At 46.5% G+C, this 19,979-nt stretch overlaps 1 protein-coding gene across 2 annotated transcripts in view; it reads right to left on the bottom strand.

Annotated features, from left to right (window-relative positions):
- The window catches only part of SH3RF3 (SH3 domain containing ring finger 3), a 315,735-nt gene that overhangs the window by 261,056 nt on the left and 34,700 nt on the right, over positions 1–19,979 (bottom strand). The gene's annotated exons all lie outside the window — the stretch shown is intronic.

Genomic DNA, 19,979 nt, shown 5'->3' with positions numbered 1-19,979 from the left:
CTCCCTGCCCATGTGGAAGACGCAGAGCCTGTGTGTACACGCCCCACGCAGCCCGCCTGTTTGGCCCAGTGGCGCTCCACTTTCGGGGGTTCAGCTGGGCCCTTTCCCAGGTGGGGAGTAAACGCCCCTTGTCCTCAGACTCACACAGGCCTGACCGTCCACGGGCTCCTCCGTTACACAGCTGCCACCAGCCACCGGAGAGCCCAGCCTCGGACAGTGGCCACAGGAGGTGGGCAGGCAGTGGCAGGGCCCACGTGGGAGCAGGGACGGCCACGAGAGAGACTCGGGATCAGGGAAAAGAAGCACAGCCAGGGGACATCACAGACAAGCTTCCCGCAGGTGAGAAGCGCGAGACTGGCGCTCCAGCTTCACGTACCTACCTGTGGTCTGAGGCTGACAGACGCTAAGCTCTGGAACGTGCCTGTTTCAGGGATTCCCGAGAGTGCCGGGAAGTGCATGGAGATGTCGAGGACAGTTCATCAACAGCAACTGTCCACGAATCAAGTGTCTCGGGGGAATTGTCAATACATTCTCCCGACGTGGAGATTTGGCAGGTTGTGTACAGACACACTTTCCAAGTTTATTCTTAGCAATCAGCCACTCACTCTGGTGGCCCAGAAGGAACATGGCAGTTGGACCCTAAACTGACATCACTGTTCCCTGGACTGTAGACCTGGGATGAGTCTGGTAATCTGCCAACCGGGCAAATAGAGACGTCAGAAAACATCTCCTCGGGCTCGGGAGAGGACCTAATGAGGGGCATGTCGGAAACATTCTTTCTCAGGCACTAAGCACTACACAAATGTTTTCCCATTGTCCTTTAATTGAAAAAGAATTGATTTGGGTCTCAAAACGTGTGCTCTATATTGATCTTTCTATGCAATCATTAAAAGTAAATGTACAGGTAGAAACACCCCAGACGTCCCTCAGCTCAAGAAGGGACAGACAGAACGTGGCAGATCCCTGCACTGGAATAGTATTCAGCATTAACAAGGAATGAATGACATCCCACAACACGGACAAATTTCGAAAACATTGTGGTGAATGAAAGAAGCCAGATACGTATAGGCCACTTGCCCCACGATTCCATCCATATGCAAGTCCAGGACGGGGACCCCTCCCCCAAGCTGCCAGAGGCTGCAGTGAGGGCAAAGCGTGTGGGGCTTCGCACAGGTGATGAGAATGTTCTGGCAGTGGCTGTGGTGATGGCTGCACCTGTCTGTTGGATACACTAAAAACCACTGACTTGTACACTTTGAATGGATGAATTATACGGTATGTGAATTCTACCTCAATAAAGCTATTAAAAGAAAAAATGTCAACAGTGGCTAAATGACCAGGAACATATTTCTCACTTGCTCTGCAGATCTCCCCAGGGAGAGTTCTGATTCCTGATCCCTTAAAATGTGAGACCTCAGGCATTTCCTTTGGGATCCAAAATCCAACAGCTGTAAGAGTTAAGAAACCCTACTTCATAATTTTAACTCATTACCCCTATTTATTCACGGTGGAACCACGCTAAGTAATTAAGTAATTTCTTTCCACACTGACGTTTGTCGATGGATGTATAGTACAACTTTTTCAAAGCTGCAGGTTTCCAAGTCATTAGAGTATTCATGAAAATGCCTTCCTTTTTTCAGATTGCCCTAAATTTAATTACAGCTACCAGGGTAGTATCTGGCATCCCAACAGAAGAATGTCATAAATTGAAAATGCATAAAGTCAGGACGCATCAGCAGGTACTCAAGAACTGTCCAGTGAATTAAAGCCATCCCAGCGTCCATCCGCATTTGTCAAAGCCTGACCTTCTTTCTCTGTCACTGCTGTGACCTCCACAGGTGGCAGCACCAGAGGCCCCAGGGATTGAAATGAGTTTCCAGGTTTTAAAATTTAAATCCTTGAAAAATACACTTCACCAAATACAGCCTTGCTCTGCAGGTGGAATGCCTGAGTGCTTCACCTTCCGTATACTAGTTACGGCTCTCTCTGCATCTCACACTACTCCATGCCCTGTTTCAAGATGGAAATGAAACACGAGGACTCCAGGCACAGGCACAGAGATTACCGAATCTCTACAAAGCCAGCTCACTCCAATCCAATACAAATGTATGCCAAGCTAATGAAAATTAAATCCCCAACAATCAAAGTGTATTTCCTCTTAATAATTGTAAAGTTAATGTTCTATGTGCAATGCATGCTATAAATACTCTGCACTTTGAAAATGAAGCCTGTTCAAAATATAGATTTTTTTTTTAAAACTCCTTTCCCTGCTTTTTGTATCCAAGCATCTCAAATAACTTTCCAGTAAGCCACGATTTCTCCAAACATCCCCACGAGACCAAGTCCAGTGACAAGCTCTCTTCGCAGGTATAGACAGAATCATAATGAGGTTAAGTAGCTGGTTGAATGCACAGGTCAGTGCCGTAGACACTGTTCTCAAGAAACCAATATGGGGTGGCAGGTAAAGAACCCCGAGTCCAAAATTAACCAACATTGACTTCTGCCATTCAGTTTCCTCATTTGCAACATGAAGGCACAAGTAGGCAAGTTCAATGCTTGTCAAACTGCATCCCCCGAAACGACTGCAGGGGCTGGTGCGGGGGGAGTGGTTGGAACGTGAGACCCCTTTTATCAACCAGAGAAGCACCACTTTCAACTGTTTTTGTTAAGCAGAGGGATCTTGTGTTAAAATAATAATAATAATGAATAACAAAAGTTTCAAAAATGCTGCTCCAGATAACCCTTAGGAGTTGTTCTATTTATAACCACAGAGAAGAGGAATCATTGGCCCAAACCTGCAGACCTCTGCAGTCCAATGACTGCTGGTCCATGCAATGGAGACCTGGAACGTGGGCTTCCTCTGAAGTCAGAACGCACAATGAGACAGGCACTCGTCACTCACCATGACTATCACATGACCCAGCTATGACCACAGACAATTGCTCCAATTCTCAGGGCTGTGCTTGCCTCGATTCCAATTTCCTCGTATAGAAACGTGGGCAACGCCTTTCCCTTGAGCCACTGGGAAGCACTGACAAGCCCAGTGTGGACCCTCATAAGGGGTTGGCTCCTTCCCTCCTTGTCCTCGGCAGCTGGCCCCAGTCGTAGGCTGCTGAGAATGGTGGTTGGAGATATCTACCTCAACAATGCAGACTGGTTACGTTCATTGATTTATAACTGTCCCCACCTACTTCTAAATAGCAGTCATGGTAGGTGAGTGACATGGTAAGCCAGCCACACCCTCCACGGGGACCTCAGGGCCCCTCCAGAGTCCTCACGAGCCCCCTGCTGGTTCTACCAGCCACCACACGCCCCGTCCCACTCACAACGTCTCCCTTTCCTCTCGGTTCAGGAAACGGCGTTCCCATCCACTTTTCTAAATGCACCTCCTGCATTTACCCCTTCAAGTGGCATCATTACCATCTGTCCTCCCACCCTGCTGACGGCCCACGGGCCCCTCCAGCCTCATCTGCACTCTTCCCTCTGCATCCGTCCCCATTCATTACATGTCATCTATGGCTGCATTCCTGCTACAGCAACAGCGGTTAGAATGCATGTGACCCGAGAAACATAAAACATTTTTATTCTCTGTCCCTCTACAGAAAAGATTTGCTGGCTCCTCCACCAAAGCAATTACTAAAATGAATTGGCATTATCTCCCCCACAAAAATGTTTGCTTCTTTCTAGTGGGCAAAATATCACAATACTCTTTACATTTTCTCATTAAGTAGAGTGTGTAATGTTTTGCACAACGTGTTTAATCAAATGTTTTCTGAATTGAACACTCCCTAAAAAAATGAGTTAAAAAATGAGTTAATTGAACACAGTTAACTCAAGCCCAGGTTTGTGTGACACCTACTGGTGATCCCATTCCATGGGTATGGGTCATTTGATCAGAAAAGGACAAGAGACACCAGACAGCTATCGAATATTTTAACAATTTGCAACTGATTTTAAAAGCACATAGGCTGTGGAAATAAAACACCAAAAATTTTCAGCAAGTCACTGCAACGTAATTAGGTGCAATGGGAGGTTGGCAATCTACCCGTCTCCATTAGCAATCTGTTCACTCAGGTGTTGTACAATTCCACAGGAAACAGAATCAACATTTTAGAAGATTACAACCCATCAGCAACAACCTATAAAAATAAGGTGCTTATTTGGTTGTAATAGAGGGAAAGAAGATTTTCATCATGGTTTCTGTTAAAGCTCACAGACACAGAATCACCCCACCTGATCACAGGAAAAGTTTCAAGTGATGGACAGTTATAATATCCAAGAGCACTTGGAGGTTTCCTCTCATTTTGAGTTCTGCGGACTTCCTCTGTTATAAACCACAGATCTGTTAAAAAAAAACCATCAGTGGACCATCCCCTGAAGTTGCATCCAACCATTCTTCATCTATTATGCAATCAAATGTAGAGGTATGATCTCGTCCACCTTAGGCCAACCGATGGATATGCCTAAGGCTCTGATCTCTGGGCACTGTTGGCTTGAAAAGTCTGGCGAGTGTTGAGAAGTAGATATCACTTTTGGGGAATCTGAAAAAGATGCTTGAAGCTCCAGACAGTGGTGGATAATGATGCAAAAACCTAAAAGCTATTTTTACTGGGCTTTTAAGTTCAATTTTGATTATTAACACTACATTAAATTGATGGGGGAGAATTTTAAAATGGAGAATACTGATATAAATAATGAGGTTTTTGTGGGGTTTTTTTGCTACGTAAAAAACTCTTTGGGGAAAAATCGTAATCTGATTGTGATGGTCATTTTCCTCCCAGCAATGTGACATCAAAGTCAAAGGGCCGAACACGTAAAGTCCCCTACTGCAGCCCGCTGGGTGGAAGGTATCGGGTGGAGACTGACCATCAGATCTTGGGCTGGGTCACTCCAGATCAAGCTTGGCCTCACACCATCTCCTCCGTACGACACCTGAGGCTCCTCTATCACTGGGGGTATCATAAGCAGAGTTTTCCATCCCAGAAGAAACACAACACTGTCAGTGAGGTCACGGTCTAGTAGAAGCTGTGGAACTGTCTCTCCTCAAACCTGCTATCAGCTTCAACCAGAGAGGGCAGGTTTCAACTACAGGGATCACCTAACGCTCCCTTGGTTCCCAGCCCTGTGGGGAAGTTGGAAGGTGCTGACAGAGCTGCCTCCTTCCCTCAGAAGCAGCTTCTAGTTTCCAGGCTGAAAAGAGAACTTTAAAAATATTTTCAAGGATTTTTTTTTTATCAAACAAAGAAAAAAGCGTGAGACGAAATGCCAGCTGCTATGCAATGCCCCAGAAAAGCAAACATGTTTCACCTGGCAATCGCAGCTAGAGGAGCAGCCTAGAACACAGGAACGATTTTTAATCTATTCATGGGTGTCAATAAAAATCTAAACTGTAATGCTTTGCTTTTGCGATGTTCTCTCTGAGTCTCAAAAGGCACGTTCACAAGCACTGTGTGGTGAGACGTAGTCTTGCAAAGACAGGTGCAAATGCAAGCGCTCTGCACATCAGCACCAGAGCAAACTGCCGCTGGAGACAGAGGGACCCCTGCCTCTCCCCACAGACACAGTCTTGATGACCGGGATGCCACTCCTCTGGGCGTGGCCTTTCATCCTGATGATAAACCTCCAGCGACAGCAGGAACCCGGGAGGGCAAAGTGTGGGCACTCTGTTCAGGGCTGCTGCACAGAGGGGCCCATGGTGTCCCAGCCCCCAGCAGAACCATGGAGGTGGTGATCACTTTGAGGAAGACAGGACAAGAAACCAGGTTCCAGACAAGCAGCTTTCTTTTCTGCTTCCCAGATCCCACAGAAAGATCAGCATGCGAGTCTGCTGGTGGCAGCAGAAGAGTCTTAGCGGGGACCCCCTCTGGGCCAGGGAGTGGGCTCTGGTTCTCAGAAAGTTGGTGTCATAACCCCCATACTGTTTTCCATGCTCATCATCGCCATCTAAGAGCCCCTCGGAGCACGCACCTGCAGGTGGGGAGCGCTCACTGTCCTTGCAGAGCGGCCCTGAGGAGCCGGGTGCAACTGCCAGGCGGGAGGTGAGGCGGAGCAGAGGGCAGCCCCACCGCGCACGCCTCCCTGACCACCCCCACCACCTCATGCCGTCAAAGCACAGGCTTCTCCCAGAGGGGACCTGAGAGTCCCAACAGGCACAACGCACACAGGCTTGACACCGGCCCGTGGAAAACAGGCCCCAGTGAGGACGACAGGGAGGAAACATCCAATCCGTGCTGCATACGCTGAGAATGATGTCCTTGTCACAATGCTCCTGGTGTTAGAAGTGTGAAGCAAACCTCATGTGTGTGCCTGTGTGTGCACACATAGATACACAGTCAATGTACTGACGCGGACACATTCTGAGAAATGCATCGGGCGATTCCGCTGTCACGTGACTCACACACACCTGTGCTGTGAGATGCAGCCTGTTGCTCTAGACCACAGACCTGCACCGCAGGCTACTGTCCCGAGTACTGCAGGCAACTGTGACACGACGGCAAGTCACTGTGCACCTAAAGGTAAACAGGGTAATGTGTTGCACTGTGGTGGCTACAATGTCACTAGCGATAGGAATTTTTCAGCTCCATTATAACCTTATGAGGCCACAGCAGTATATGGGGTCTGTCATTGGCTGAAACGGCCATATGGGGAGCGTTGACTGTGTATTTACATGTGTGTCACTTTAAGCAGCATCTTGAGTTTTTCTACACAGCAAGCACTGCAGTCATCTTCATCCTCGTTTCAGCGAGGCTAAAGCAGAAGCCTCGATAATGACCTTTTCAAACTCCAGGGAAATGATTGAAAGGGAAAGTTCAAGGACACAGAGACAGGGCCTGCCCTCTTCTGAAGTTAAAATCACCCTGGGAATGCATTACAAAACGCAGGCAGCAACACTGGGCTAAGTACAAAACAGCCATCCCAGTGACTAAGAGAATAAAAACTGCCCAGAAAATGGTATGATACGTGCTCACGACAGCCAAGGCAGGGCCGACGCTGGGTGAGTGTGGGGGGCACAGGGCCAGCCAGTGGCGGGGGGGGGGGGGGGGGATGGCGTGTGTGACTCATAGCAGAGCAGCCAACGTCCACACTGACGGGGGCCCAGCACCTTCAAGGAGCACAAGAACACCCCTAAATCACAAGACACTGTCACCTCACTTCTCCTACTAGCACAGAAGATTACGTACTGAAGAACTGGTATGCCAAGTTCATCCTCCAAAATGACGATATAAAATCCTAGATGAGCTGTACCTAAAATCACCCGCTTCCTCTCCAGAAAACATCTTTTCCGCCGAGCCGTGCGCCTAGTGAACTAAGGTGAACCAGGCGTGGTGTCCTTGGCTGTCCTGCCCAGGGCCTCGGCTCGGGCTTCTCTGCCAGCCCCGGGGGCAGGAAAACCAACCTCCCGCCCACCGCACGGGAACACCCCCCCCCGACATTCTGTGAAACCTTACGATGCTCTGTGACTCAAGTGAATGCCATGTCCTAAGTTTATTTTGTTAAATTAATGTGCCTCTTCAGGATCAACGATTGAAAACAGGATTTTTTAATTTAGGTTCCCAAGGAAAACAAACACAGCTGTCTTCACTCTTCTCTGATGCTTGTACAATCCAATCTTTTATTGTTTTTTTTTTTAAAAAATAGGCACACACATTGCACTGCTTCTTACGTGGGATTTCCTTCTCACCCATAGGAAACAACCTGTACCTGGTAACATGTCCCTGTCAAATTATTCTTTCACCTGATCAATATATGGAAAAATAACCACCCTTCAAATCCCAACAGAAGAGAAGCTCTAACAATCAGGAAAAATATCTCAGCTGCAACAAACTGTCTATGAATGGATATATTCCACTCTAATCACATTTTATTATCCCCATGGCATAACTCAGCCCCAACGAAGAGAATGGAAATACACAAACGGATAAGTAGTTCCATAGTTTAACTGGGTCTGGTAGTGCTGACAGTGTGAGTATATTCACAGACACCTACAATTCTTTGCATATTTTTTAAGTGGAAATATATGGAAAATGTATAGTTTCTTATACTCTCTGTTGTTTGAGGCCATTGTCACCTGGAGACCTGCCTCAAATGCTGGTTGACAAACATCAACTTTGGCCCAGTTTTCTGGACCACAACCCAACTGCTTCATTGGGTTTGGCAAATACCTTCTTGAATATGGCATAACTCCCTAAACTGCACACCCCACCTGGGAAGTCCTGCCAGGGCAGGAACCTGCACACCCACAGGGGAAAGGACTTAGATGGAGAGGCTGCTTCTAGGTGGGGGGGGGGGGGTCGGGCCAATGTGAGATAAGGGCTTGGGGGACCTGCTTGCTCTCTCCAGGGAAGCTCGTGGAGGCACAGGAGCACCCCAGGATTGGATGGGGTGAGCCAACAACCTGGGAAGGCAGGGCCTGAAGCTGAGCAATAGTCAGAGCCTCCCACTTCAGCCCCACCCCTAAAAGACTCTGAACAGATCCCTGGCTGGGGCCCTGCCACCACCAGAGCCCAGGCCACACCTGCTATATCTGCTTTCATCGCCTGAAAAACTGCTTGTCTGTGTTGCATTCTGCTAAGAAACCCCAGTCCTTTGTGCAATAAATGTCTATTTTTATGAATGGGGATTTGTACTTGTTCAGTCGAAGGGGACAGAATTTAATACTGGTTTGATCAATCTAAGAAGCTCCCAGAACTTTCAACGGAAAGAACAGAAATTCCACCCTGGAAGGAGATACAAATTTTTCCCAACATCACAATTAGGCACCAGCTGAGGCAGCCCTAGCAGCGCCTGGAGGTACATGGAGGTACTTTCGAAGGATGCAAAACCACTCTCAGCTCAACATACCACATCTACGGACAGATGGAGACACCCTGGGACAGCACCCAGAGCTCAACACACACCATGTCACTCAGCCCCACTAAGGACTATTATGTCTCCACCCTACAGAGGAGAAAAGCAGGCTTTGAAGGGCTGAGGCCCTCGCCCACTTCTGGTAGGTGCATGGACTCAGATCTCTGGGGTTCCAGAGCCCACATTCCTCTGACAAGGCCTCAGAGGGAGTATCCCAGTGAGAGCACCGTATGGTGGCCTGGTGTGGGCCCTCGGACAGGTAATTCAACCCCTCCGGGCCCTACCTCCTTCTAGGTACAGAATATAAATAATTGCTGTCCCACCAGAGCTGCTGTAAGAATCAAATACTCCAATGTAGGAAAGTGCTGAGAGATGGCATCAGTTCTGGTTTTGTTTTCAGGGGTGAACTGTACAATTGCAGAACCAGAGTAAGCAGACAGGTAGGATAGGAAGAAGTTAATTTCTAAGTTATCAAAAAATAAAAGTTAAAACTAAATTGTGAAGAACTAGGGTAAGGCTCAAATGTGCTAGTCTTGTTTTGCACACAAAAGGCACAATGGCCTTCAAAAGGCCATTGGAACCTCTCCAGCCTTCAATCCCCTGATCTTTAAAGTGTGGGAGTTTCCAAAATCACCCAGCAGCAAGGAGGAGTCACTTTCTCTTCAGTTCCCTGTGCAGACTCTCATATTGCAAAGCACTCTCCTGCTTTGTGTCTCTGAGCACCTAAACTCTGCCATTGGTGACTTTATTAAGAACACCAAAGCAGCATTTAGAGAAAATGCACAAGCCTGAAACTAACTCAGTCAACAGTGGTCTCGGGATGTGCTTTCTGAGAATCAATATACAAGAGGCAAAGTTAACACAGATTCAGTAATTAACCCAGAAGGAATGGCCTACAATTCCAAGTCCTGGACAATATTGTTGACAACTCGCTAAAGATCACTTTTAAAAAAAGTTAACTTCTACTGTTGGATGAATCAGTCATGGCTTGGGATAACAATAACTAGAAAATATGTCTCACAACACAGTGAAAATATGTCTCACAACACAGTCACGTGGAAGGATACCTTTAGGAGATCAAAAAGGGGGTTCTGTGATGGTACAGACACCAATGTCAAGATTCATGGGAAATTTTTGAATGAAATTATTTTATGAAACATGACTGAAAATTTTAATATTTTTATATTACCTAATATGCATAATGAAATAAATATCAGAAGCAGATGTTTGAGTATCCCATTTACATTCCTAGAAATTTAAACATCCAAGTTGGCCTAATGCTTTTTTTCTAAACTTCAAATAGGAAAAATGGGAAACCATTTAAATTGAGAGTCACTTTATATTTAGACAGACATGGTAGATGATATCAAGGACATGATCACCAGCCTAGCCACAAAGCATTACAATTTAACTGGAGCCATCATTTATCCATTCATTCATCCCCTTACTCGTTGGTTCATCCAATGAATATTTTCTGTGCAACTTCCATGTGCTTTCTATGTTCCAAGTGTATCCAGGAAGAAAAACGCCCAACTATGTAAGACAAGACTATGTAGACATCTTTCTGGGACCTTGTTATAGTTTGAATACGTCTTTCAAAGTCTGTGGCTGGAAATTGGATCCTAAATGCAGAGGAGCTGGAAGGCAGGATCTTTATAGAGGTGACTAGGTCATAAGAGCTTTGCCCTCCTAAATAGATTAATGCCGTATTGAAGGAGTGGGCTAGTTATTAAAGGATGGGGTTTGGCCCCATTTCTCTCCCATGCACATGTGCTCTCTTGCCATGTGATGCTTTCTGCCAGGGGATGCCTCTCGTCAGATGTCAGTGCCATGCTCTTGGACTTCCCAGCCTTCAGAACTGTGAGCCAACTAAACTTCTACTATTCATAAATCACCCAGTCTGTGGTATTCTTTTATAGTATCAGAAAACAGACTAAGGAAGACCTCTTCATGCTTCAATAGGTTGAGCCTTTACACATTTTTAAAAAATTATTCAGGTTTGCAGCATACACATGTTTATCACATAGAGAGTTTTTTTAAGTCTAAAATCAACCCCCTCTTCCTCCTAAAAATCACTGAACTAGCCTGTGGTTGTGGTCAGTGCCCACTCAAGTCCCTTATAGCCATGACAAGATGGCTGCTGTAAGGCCTAACAGGAAAACCAGAGAATACACTAACAATGTAAATTTAACTCCTGCCAGGACATAAAAAAAGGGTGTAAGTCATGAGAAAATGGTCTTTGGAAGCGATGTGGAGGAAGTATGTTCAGAGATACAAAGAAACAAACAGCAAAAACAAAGGCAGGGAGAGCATAGAATCCCAGCATCCATGACCAGGGCTGAGGAAAGAGCAGGTTGGAGAGAGTGTGCACTCACAGCATGGGAGGCCCGTGGGACTGGGCGGGAAATTTGGATTTGGTGTGCTCAGCAACAGGCATCTTCTGTAGGTCCTTAAGCAGGTGAGGATGATAAAAAAGCAACTTTTAATGAAGAGGAATCTGGTGAAAGCAGTAATAGGGTATGGACTGGAGAGGAAAGGGACTCTTAGAGTTTTTTATGCTGTTGGTGGTGGGGGTGTTTGTGTGTCTGTGTGCATGTGTGTGTGTGTTTACCAGTGGAGTCCTTTCTTCACACAAATTCTTACACAGCTAAGTGCAATGTGCCACTCTGGACTGGATCCCAGAACAGAAAAAGGACATGAGTGGAAAGACTGCTGAAACCCGAGTAAAGTCTGTAATTTATTGTATAGTACCATACCAATGTTAACGTCTTAGTTTTGACAAAGGAACCATGGTAACGTAAGATGGTAAGATTAGTGGAGACTGGGTGATGGGTAAACTGGAATTCCCTGTACTGTTTTTTCAACTTTTCCATAAATCTAAAATCATTCCAAAATAACAAGTTTATTAGAAAAAAATCTGACATGGAAATACAACGTTGAAAAGAGATGAGCTGTAGGGGCCTGCCCTATCCACTGCTCCCTCCTCACTATCCCTGCCTGCCCATGCCAATGGAGGGTCCATCCGTGGGCACTGTGTGGGCACAGTAAGCCAGCCCATCGAGAGAGGCTCTGCCAAGAATAGAAAAATAGTGAGGTTAGTAGCATCAGAACTTTATTAATCTGAGAGACCTGCCTCAGAGTAAGCATAATGCATGGAAGAATCCACTGACATATCCTGCTGTAGAGCTCAACACGGTGTAGTCCTTTCCAACTAAGCTTGCCCTGGACTCAGCAGCCCCTGAGGGTCATGTGACCACACTGTCAGCTGACTGGGCCAGGCAAAGTCACCTGACCCCAGAGGAGCTGGCTAACGTGTTCCTGCTATGAATGATTCCCTGGGCCAATCAGATGGTCCCTTTTGGGAAATGGAATCAGGAAACAGGGAGAGAAGACATCAACACTATCTACTGAATCAGAAATGGCAGCAGAGTGGGAGGCAAAGAGAAGCATAGATTGTGGGCAAGAAAGGGAGGCAGAGGCCCCGGCTGGTGGGGACAGAATAGAGGAGGGCAATGGGCCAGCGGTAGGACAGGGGAGAGGGAAGTGGGCAGTAGAGTGGGCCCAGCCATGTGACTAGAAGACTGGAAAAAGCACAGCTTCTTCTGTGGTTCCTGCCTTCCTGTGGCGCAGTTGTTCAGCCATGTCTGGGTCCCTGAATAGGGGAAATATTACAATAACATCCCACCAGTTGAGGGAATTTGAGTGGGTCTGACTCTTGCAATCATTTTTGTTCTTTAAAAAATAACTTTGGACCAGAAGATCTAGCTTCTGGCTTATTTAATATCCTTAGATCTATTAGCACAGTCATAGCATTGTTAAAAAAAAAAAAAAAAAAAGAAATATCCTTAGATCTAGCTTCTGGCTTATTTAATATCCTTAGGTCTTTCATTAGTGATTTTTCTTGCCCTCTCCCCCATTTTCCTCCTATAAGGAATACTTTGAAGGGTGAGAGACAGTGTGATCTAGCCAAGAGGACTACTATGGTTTAAATGTGTCCCCCAAATTTCATGTGTTGGAAACTTAATCCCCAAATTCATATGTTGATGGCATTCAGAGGTAGAGCCTTTGGCATGGTAATTAGGATTAGATAAGGTCATCAGGGCGGGGCCTCCATGATGGGACCAGTGGCTTTATAAGAAGAGGAGGAGAGACCTGAGTCAGCATGCTCTTGCCCTCTTGCTGCCTGACATCCTCTGCCTTATCACGACACAGCTGGGAGGCCCTACCAGATGCCAGTGTCATGCTCTTAGACTTCCCAGCCTCCAGAACCACGAGCCAAAGAAACTTCTTTTCTGTATACATTACCCAGTCTGCAGTTTTCTATTGCAGCAACAGAGAATGGACTAAGGCAAGGACCCTGGACTGGTAGGTGAGAGATCTCAGGGCTCCACTGAGCTCAGGGTCACGACCCCGAGCCAGCCATGGCCTCGAGCATTCTGCCTTTCCTCCATGGCAGGGGGAGGCTGGTCTCCTTCCCCCACAGCTCCAAAACCTACTGACTGCCTTTCTTCACACCATCCTCTTACTCCCTGGCCATCCCCTCCAGAATCAGACGATGAAAAGGACAGCCTGTCAGAGCAGGAAATAGAACTTAATTTTGATTATCAATTTCCACACAGCTGCGAGATATATATTTTCCTGGTCAGAAACACTGCACGCCCCACTCGCTTCCTTTCAGCTGCCGAGGCATTTTATAGACTCTGCTGAGGCTCCAATTTTACTTACAGACCCTCATTCTGGTTAAAAAGAAATACACACATGCAAATATTATTACAATTCAAAAGAAAAAAAATTCAATTTTTAAAACCATACACACACAAAAAATCAATGTCAATATCTTACACTGAGAAGATAGTACATAACTACTTTCTCAGTAGGTTTCCATGAAGTCATCATTTAATCCATTTATTAATTCAGTGAGTATGTCCATATTCATTTCACTCTAACACAATTATTTTGCTCATTAAACATTTTGTGCTGCCAGAGACACCTACGAAATCTAATAAGCAGTTTCCAGAACTACACAACATGCCAATTAAAAATGTTAATTAGATCTAAGTGAACAACACAAGAAATTTAACAAAGTGAATTCCAGGGAGTGAAAAGGAAGAAGAGAGTGACCTGTAAATAAGCCAGTAGCCCAACCTTGCTGTTTTACCACAGACTCTCGATTCTGAAAAATACCATATCTGAGTCCAAACGTCTTAGACTCAGACAGTTGACATAAATAACACACAGCAATGTTGGGAATAATCCCTGAGTAATCTACTTAGAGATTATATTACTATCTACTTAGAGTTGATATTCATAAACTATCCAAATATAGTATCTCTAGAGAACCTGCTACAAGAGACTATCCAGGGCTCATAAAACAAAACAAAAAAGCAAATTAAAGAATCCCACCAATAATCTACCACCACACTCGGTATACAGCAGTATATAGCAGTATCATTCATTGGGACCCTACAAATTGGAATAGAGAATATTCACAAAAGAGCTCTAAAAATTAAAGCGATGAGGAAGACAAAAATGTGACAACTATGTCCATGAGCATTTACAGAAGATGACTTTGCAATGTATGAAACACAAACAAAAAATATTTTGTTTGGTTCAGTGGTGCCTCATATATTTTCTTACCCAAGAAGAGCTAGATTTGCAGTGTAGCAGAGCAGACTGGTATAGACACAGGGAGGGAAAGTGGTTTTGGTTTTTAGGGTATGCTTGTTTGCATGCTTATACCTTAGCAAAGAAACATACTTGAATAATCAGGAGAAGAGATTTAGGTCTTTGTTTAGGTTTTCTGATTATGTTAGACACTTTGGAAGATATGACCACAAATCAAATGAGACTCTACTGCTAGAAACTTCCAATTTAGTAGTGAGATCCCACCTCAAGGGAGGAGAATGGATTATACAAAAGAAGCTGACTTGCTCTAGATCTGTGTCATCAGGCAGGCAGCCAGAATAAATCAAACAAATGGCCCCGATAGGCTTTGATGTCCTGTCCATCTGAATTCTACTGCAGAATCAAGTTGACGGGGGTTCCTACCATTTTCCTAGGAATGTATTCATGCGCCTTAAGGTATCTGAGGAGTTCTTAGGTTCCTTTTACTACACGAGCAGGGTCTCTGTGAGGAAGCTCAACTATCCTCCATCCTCTCAGCTCACCCCACACACCTCGCAGTCCTAGTCCTTTTGGATCACTGGCTATAACTTTGTGGGGATGGTGCGCCCAGAGGCAGCTGATGGCCACACACCACAGAAACGTTCAGTGTTGGGTTCGCATACAGTTCCAAGGGGTCAGGGGACTTCCAAGTCCATTCATGGACCCTCTAGCAAACCACAAGCCCAAATGTGAAAAATCCCTGCCCCAAACTATTTCACGTCCAATTAATTCGTGCCACGGTGGGGCTCACTTGGTTACAGATGGTTCTACTCCAAGTATCTTTCACAGATATGAAAGAAAACCACCATTCCCAGGGCTCCTTCTCTGCATCAGCCCTAGGCTGAGCACTTAATCTTCCTGCTTAATAATCCCGCAAAGGGGCTGTTGTCATCCTTGGTTTGCAAATGAGAAGAGAATACAGTCCCTTATCCTGACCCCGGGCTGGGCATGTCTGTAACGACAAAGGCAGATGATGAAGCTCAGACCACGTGAGTGGCCTTTCCTAGCAAGCAGAGCTTATTGTCTGAGATTCTGGAACATGGGAAAGTGACTTCCACCAGCAAGTGGCCAACAAAGCTAGGGAGAAGCCTGATCCCAGAAGACAAAGTCTCCTAAGTGATCTCCCGACAATCCATCCCCCTCAGCCACAGTGACCCTTCTCCCCTAAGTACGTCACCTGCCGAAACCGTTCAGCCATACCTGTCACCTGCATGATGAGGTTCGCAGCTGAGCCCGACTTCTGCCCTCAGAACAGCCTCCTTTCCTGCTCTAGGCCCCTGTGCCTCGTGATCAAGAAACTGTGACAACCACCGGTCTCTGAAAAACACAGCATGCCACTGCAGGCAATGCTCTTTCCACTTGGAGTGTCTCTTCCACTGCTGCTCACATGTCCTCTCTCCAAACACCTCCGTCCAGCCCTCGCTGAAACAACCTTTAATTGGCTTTCCTCCTCTGCGCTCTTTTCTGTTTCATAAGGCTCTACAATTACTACTTGACTCAAGCATCACAAAATAATCATTGTACAAGTCTGCTTCTCCTCCATTAGTTGTATGTTGGCTATTACCCTTTGCGTTCTCAGTATTTAGCATCTGTCCCACACAAAGACCAAGCACCCAGGAAGTGCAGGTTGACTGTGTGAGATTTTCTGGCATGCTAACCAGGAAGGAAAGTATGTGGGTGCATCTCCAGGCATGTAAAATACAGAATATCATTTGGATCACATGGACCTTTTCCACTTGCTCTCTGATTTGCTTCCAATGCAAGTGATTCAGATAAAGTATTACCATAAAATGTTCAAAGAACTCCCAGAAGAAACATAAACTAGTGCTTACCCAATGAATAATTATGATATGAAACTAAAAGACATGTTTAAAAAACTACTACTGGCATGACAGCATAAAGCTTTCAAAAATGAATTATTTCCCACCTCAGTTTGTCTTTCTACGAAGGCTACATCATGCTACTCAAAGTTACTCACTTCATTTTTATGTTCTCTGCACGTAGAAAAGCCCTTTAGTTGAGGTAACCCAAAACATGCCCTTCGCTGATACTAGAGATCCTTAAAAGCCAGGCTTCTGCCCAAACTACACTTCTAAGCCAAAGCAATAACACACGACTTCAGATCTGCAGCCCAGGCAGCCACAGGGCCAGGCTTGTTAAGGGGAGATGTGAGCTCGTCCTTGTTTGCTCTCGTTAAACTGGTGGAGTAAGGGAACACACAGATGTACAAACCACCTGCCAACGCATGAAGCTCCCTGGTTAAACAAACAACCGCCAAGAAGTTTGCATTTCCTTCCCAGGCACCTATCTTCGCCAGCACTCACTTCTCAGTGAGCCATCCTCCTTTTGTTTCCACAATGCAGGATGAAATCCAGACCCTCACAGATCACATCTAGATGAAGCAAAGGGCCAAAAGAGGAAAGGGTGAAACACAAGTGCCAGGCGAGGATAAAGGAAGCACCTCAGTCTACAGCACCACACTGACCTCCCACCACCGACTCTGCAATGATGAACTAGCATTTCCAGTCTGCACTGGGAACAGGTCCCTGGCTTCAGTAGGGTTGACTATGACCGGGATGACAAGTAGGCACAGATGCACTTCTTAGCGGCATCTCAAAATCCTTTAAATGTGAGTTTTTGCTGCTAGATTCAAATAAAGGCTACTCAAGGAAGCGTAAAGGTAATTGGACAATATATTATTTTGGAAAGAGATGTAAACCACTCTCTAAATATACCCCATTTTAGGCAACAGAAAGGACTCCTCCCATTTGATGACATAAGTGTTGGACATGCCCAAAAGACGATCAGAACATGTGAAGAGAGAAGCAAAGAGACACCAGCCAGAGCCCCAGTGAGTCCCGAAACGAGCCTCAGTGAGTCCCGAAACGAGCCTCAAAGCCCCTGCTCTCGAGGGTCTGCCAGCACGTCTACAGAGAGTTATTCCACACAAGACCAAGTTCCCAACTTTTCCTCTAAGGATGCCATTAAAACTGCCCACTTCAGCCAGGCATGGGGGCTCAAGCCTACAGTCCCAGCTACTCAGGACTACTGAGGCAGGAGGATGGCTTGAGGCCAGGAGTTCAAGTCCAGCCTGGGCAATGTAGAGAGACTCTGTCTCTAAAAAGAAAAATCTTCACCTGAATTCATGTACTCAATCCTGGAAAGACTATTATCTTCCAAATAAATGACATTTATTAAGCACTCATCATCCTATTAACCACTCATCTCAAGGTGTCTGCTGCCCGGATGTGAACACCATACCCACACTAAGGGGTTTCGGAAACTGTGTGATGGAGACCACGGGCTGCAATTCAAGGACCCGGCGGGGCCTCCCCTGGCTGCGTGCCCGTGGCCAGCTCCTAGCTCCGAGCATCAGCCCTGCTCTGCACCCACCCACACTCCAGCTGCCCATTTCCATGGAGCCTAGTGAAGGAAAAAATGAAATGAATGGAAAATCCAACGCTCTGACTGCTACATAGGAAGTGTCCCCACATGTCTGTTTCTTTTTCCCTCTTGTCAAAACACAGCAACTTCATCTTTCTCTCTGCCTGTGTTTCCCTCTCATAGATAACTGTACAATGTCCCCCTCATCCTTTGAGACGGTTAAATGGCCAGGGGATGCCCACTGTCCACGGCGACCTTTGTGGACTCCACGGTGTCCAGGAGCCTCTGGTTGGGAGGGTCTGCCCTACGGCACAGCCCTGCTGCCCTGAGGCCCCCCGGGACCACCACACACACGAGGAAGGGTGTGGGGACACCGTGGGAGCAGCCACCAGCCTGTACTGCGACACCATGCTCTGAATCGAGAACTTGTCTGGTGCCAGTCTCGGCACTTGGTGCCCACAGCCTGAACCACACATCTGCTTTAAAGGGCTTAAGAACTGGCCCACACCGGATTTCACATTCCTAATGAGAACATTCCAGATGAAGCAACACAGCAAAAGAGCTGAGTCTGAACATTCAGTTCCAAGGACGACGGTAGCTTTCCAGCCCCGAGGCATGTGGGGTCAGGGCCGGGACTGAGACCACGGCACTCGGCACGGCGGGCTGCGGCATCAGAGCCAGACCTGCCGTCGTCTGGCTGTCCCAAACAGCCCCGCTCCGGAGGGCGATTTCTCATCTCACACCTGCAGTCCTGGTCACTGGTGTCCTACTGACAATCCAAGGTCAGCAAAAGGGCCAGAGAGCAGCCACTTCAGGCTTCATGGCTTCAGGTTTCAACCAACCTATGTCTTGGTTGCAACTGCTCCACCCTGCAGTTGTAGCCCCAAGGCAGGCCCCAGGCCACACACAAACAAATGGGTCTGACACTCTGCCTGTGGGGACTATGTCATTTACACAAACTGTCCCAAGCCAGAATAACGAATCTTTTTTTTTTTTTTTTTTTGTTTTGTTTAGTAAACCCAAAGCCAGCAGAAGAATAACGAATCTTTATCTGACATACTCTCTTCACAGACACGCAGGGACGGATTAGTTCGTGGTTGAAAGAGCACAGGACGGAGAAAACCCAGCCTGGGCTCTGTCACCCCTCATCTGAATTCCAAGTTTTGAATGAGATAGTTTTTAAGGTTCTTTCCAACTCGATAATTCTAGAATTCTAAAAACTGTGACCCAGTGTGCATTTAATTTTCATGAAGAAAAAAAATTATTTCAAAGCCCTAAAAATCATAAATTTTACCAATCTGAGTAAAAAGAAATGCTCATTGTGAAAACTTAAGTATACCAAAAAACCATGAAAAAGTAAAATTTCCCTTTAAGTCCCACCACCCAGAGAACCAACACGGACACACTGGTGAAGCGTTGCCAACGTCTGTGTACAGGTAAACACGAGGTCACCAGGACACACACCACTGTCCCAGGGCTACCGTCACACAACAGTCCTTCCCACAGACCAGCGATCACTGTGAACATCCACGTTCATTTTGGAAAGAAATACCAGACCCGGCAAAGGCAACGCTCTTCTACAATACTCACCAACAGAGGTCGAGCGCAGCTGCCACTGGGAAACTGTGGCGGCCACTCCCAAAACCCACATGTGGTTTGGTTTCTGAGTTGGGACAAAAAGCCCAGTGTCCCCACCAGAGTCCTACAGGGGCAGACCTGCCTGACCACGCCTGTAGAAGGGAGGAGAACGAAGAGCCCAGCACAGGGGGCGGCCACGTCGGGTTCCAGACGACTGCCTCCCCGCCGTGGGCGACAGCGAGGGGTGGGCTGATGAAGACACCGGCTCGGGTGGTCAGCAACAGCCCAGCAACTCTCGCTCTTTGGAGTAACAGAGAGTGGGAAGGAAGGAGGGAGGGGGAACTACACAATTAAAGGGTATTTGCACTCAAAACACCAAGAGGATAAAAGTTGGATATCTCCATAAACATTCCTTAATGTTTTTCGGTCACAAACACAGTCGCAGAGAAAGGAAGACTAGCACAGACGGGAGCTCGGCGAGCTCAGTGCGGGACAGGAGAGACAAC

The sequence above is a fragment of the Microcebus murinus genome, chromosome 3, assembly GCF_040939455.1.
Source record: "Microcebus murinus isolate Inina chromosome 3, M.murinus_Inina_mat1.0, whole genome shotgun sequence".
Lineage (NCBI taxonomy): Eukaryota > Metazoa > Chordata > Mammalia > Primates > Cheirogaleidae > Microcebus > Microcebus murinus.
The sequence above is the reverse complement of the archived record's forward strand: the minus strand, read 5'-3'. Positions and strand labels throughout refer to the sequence as shown.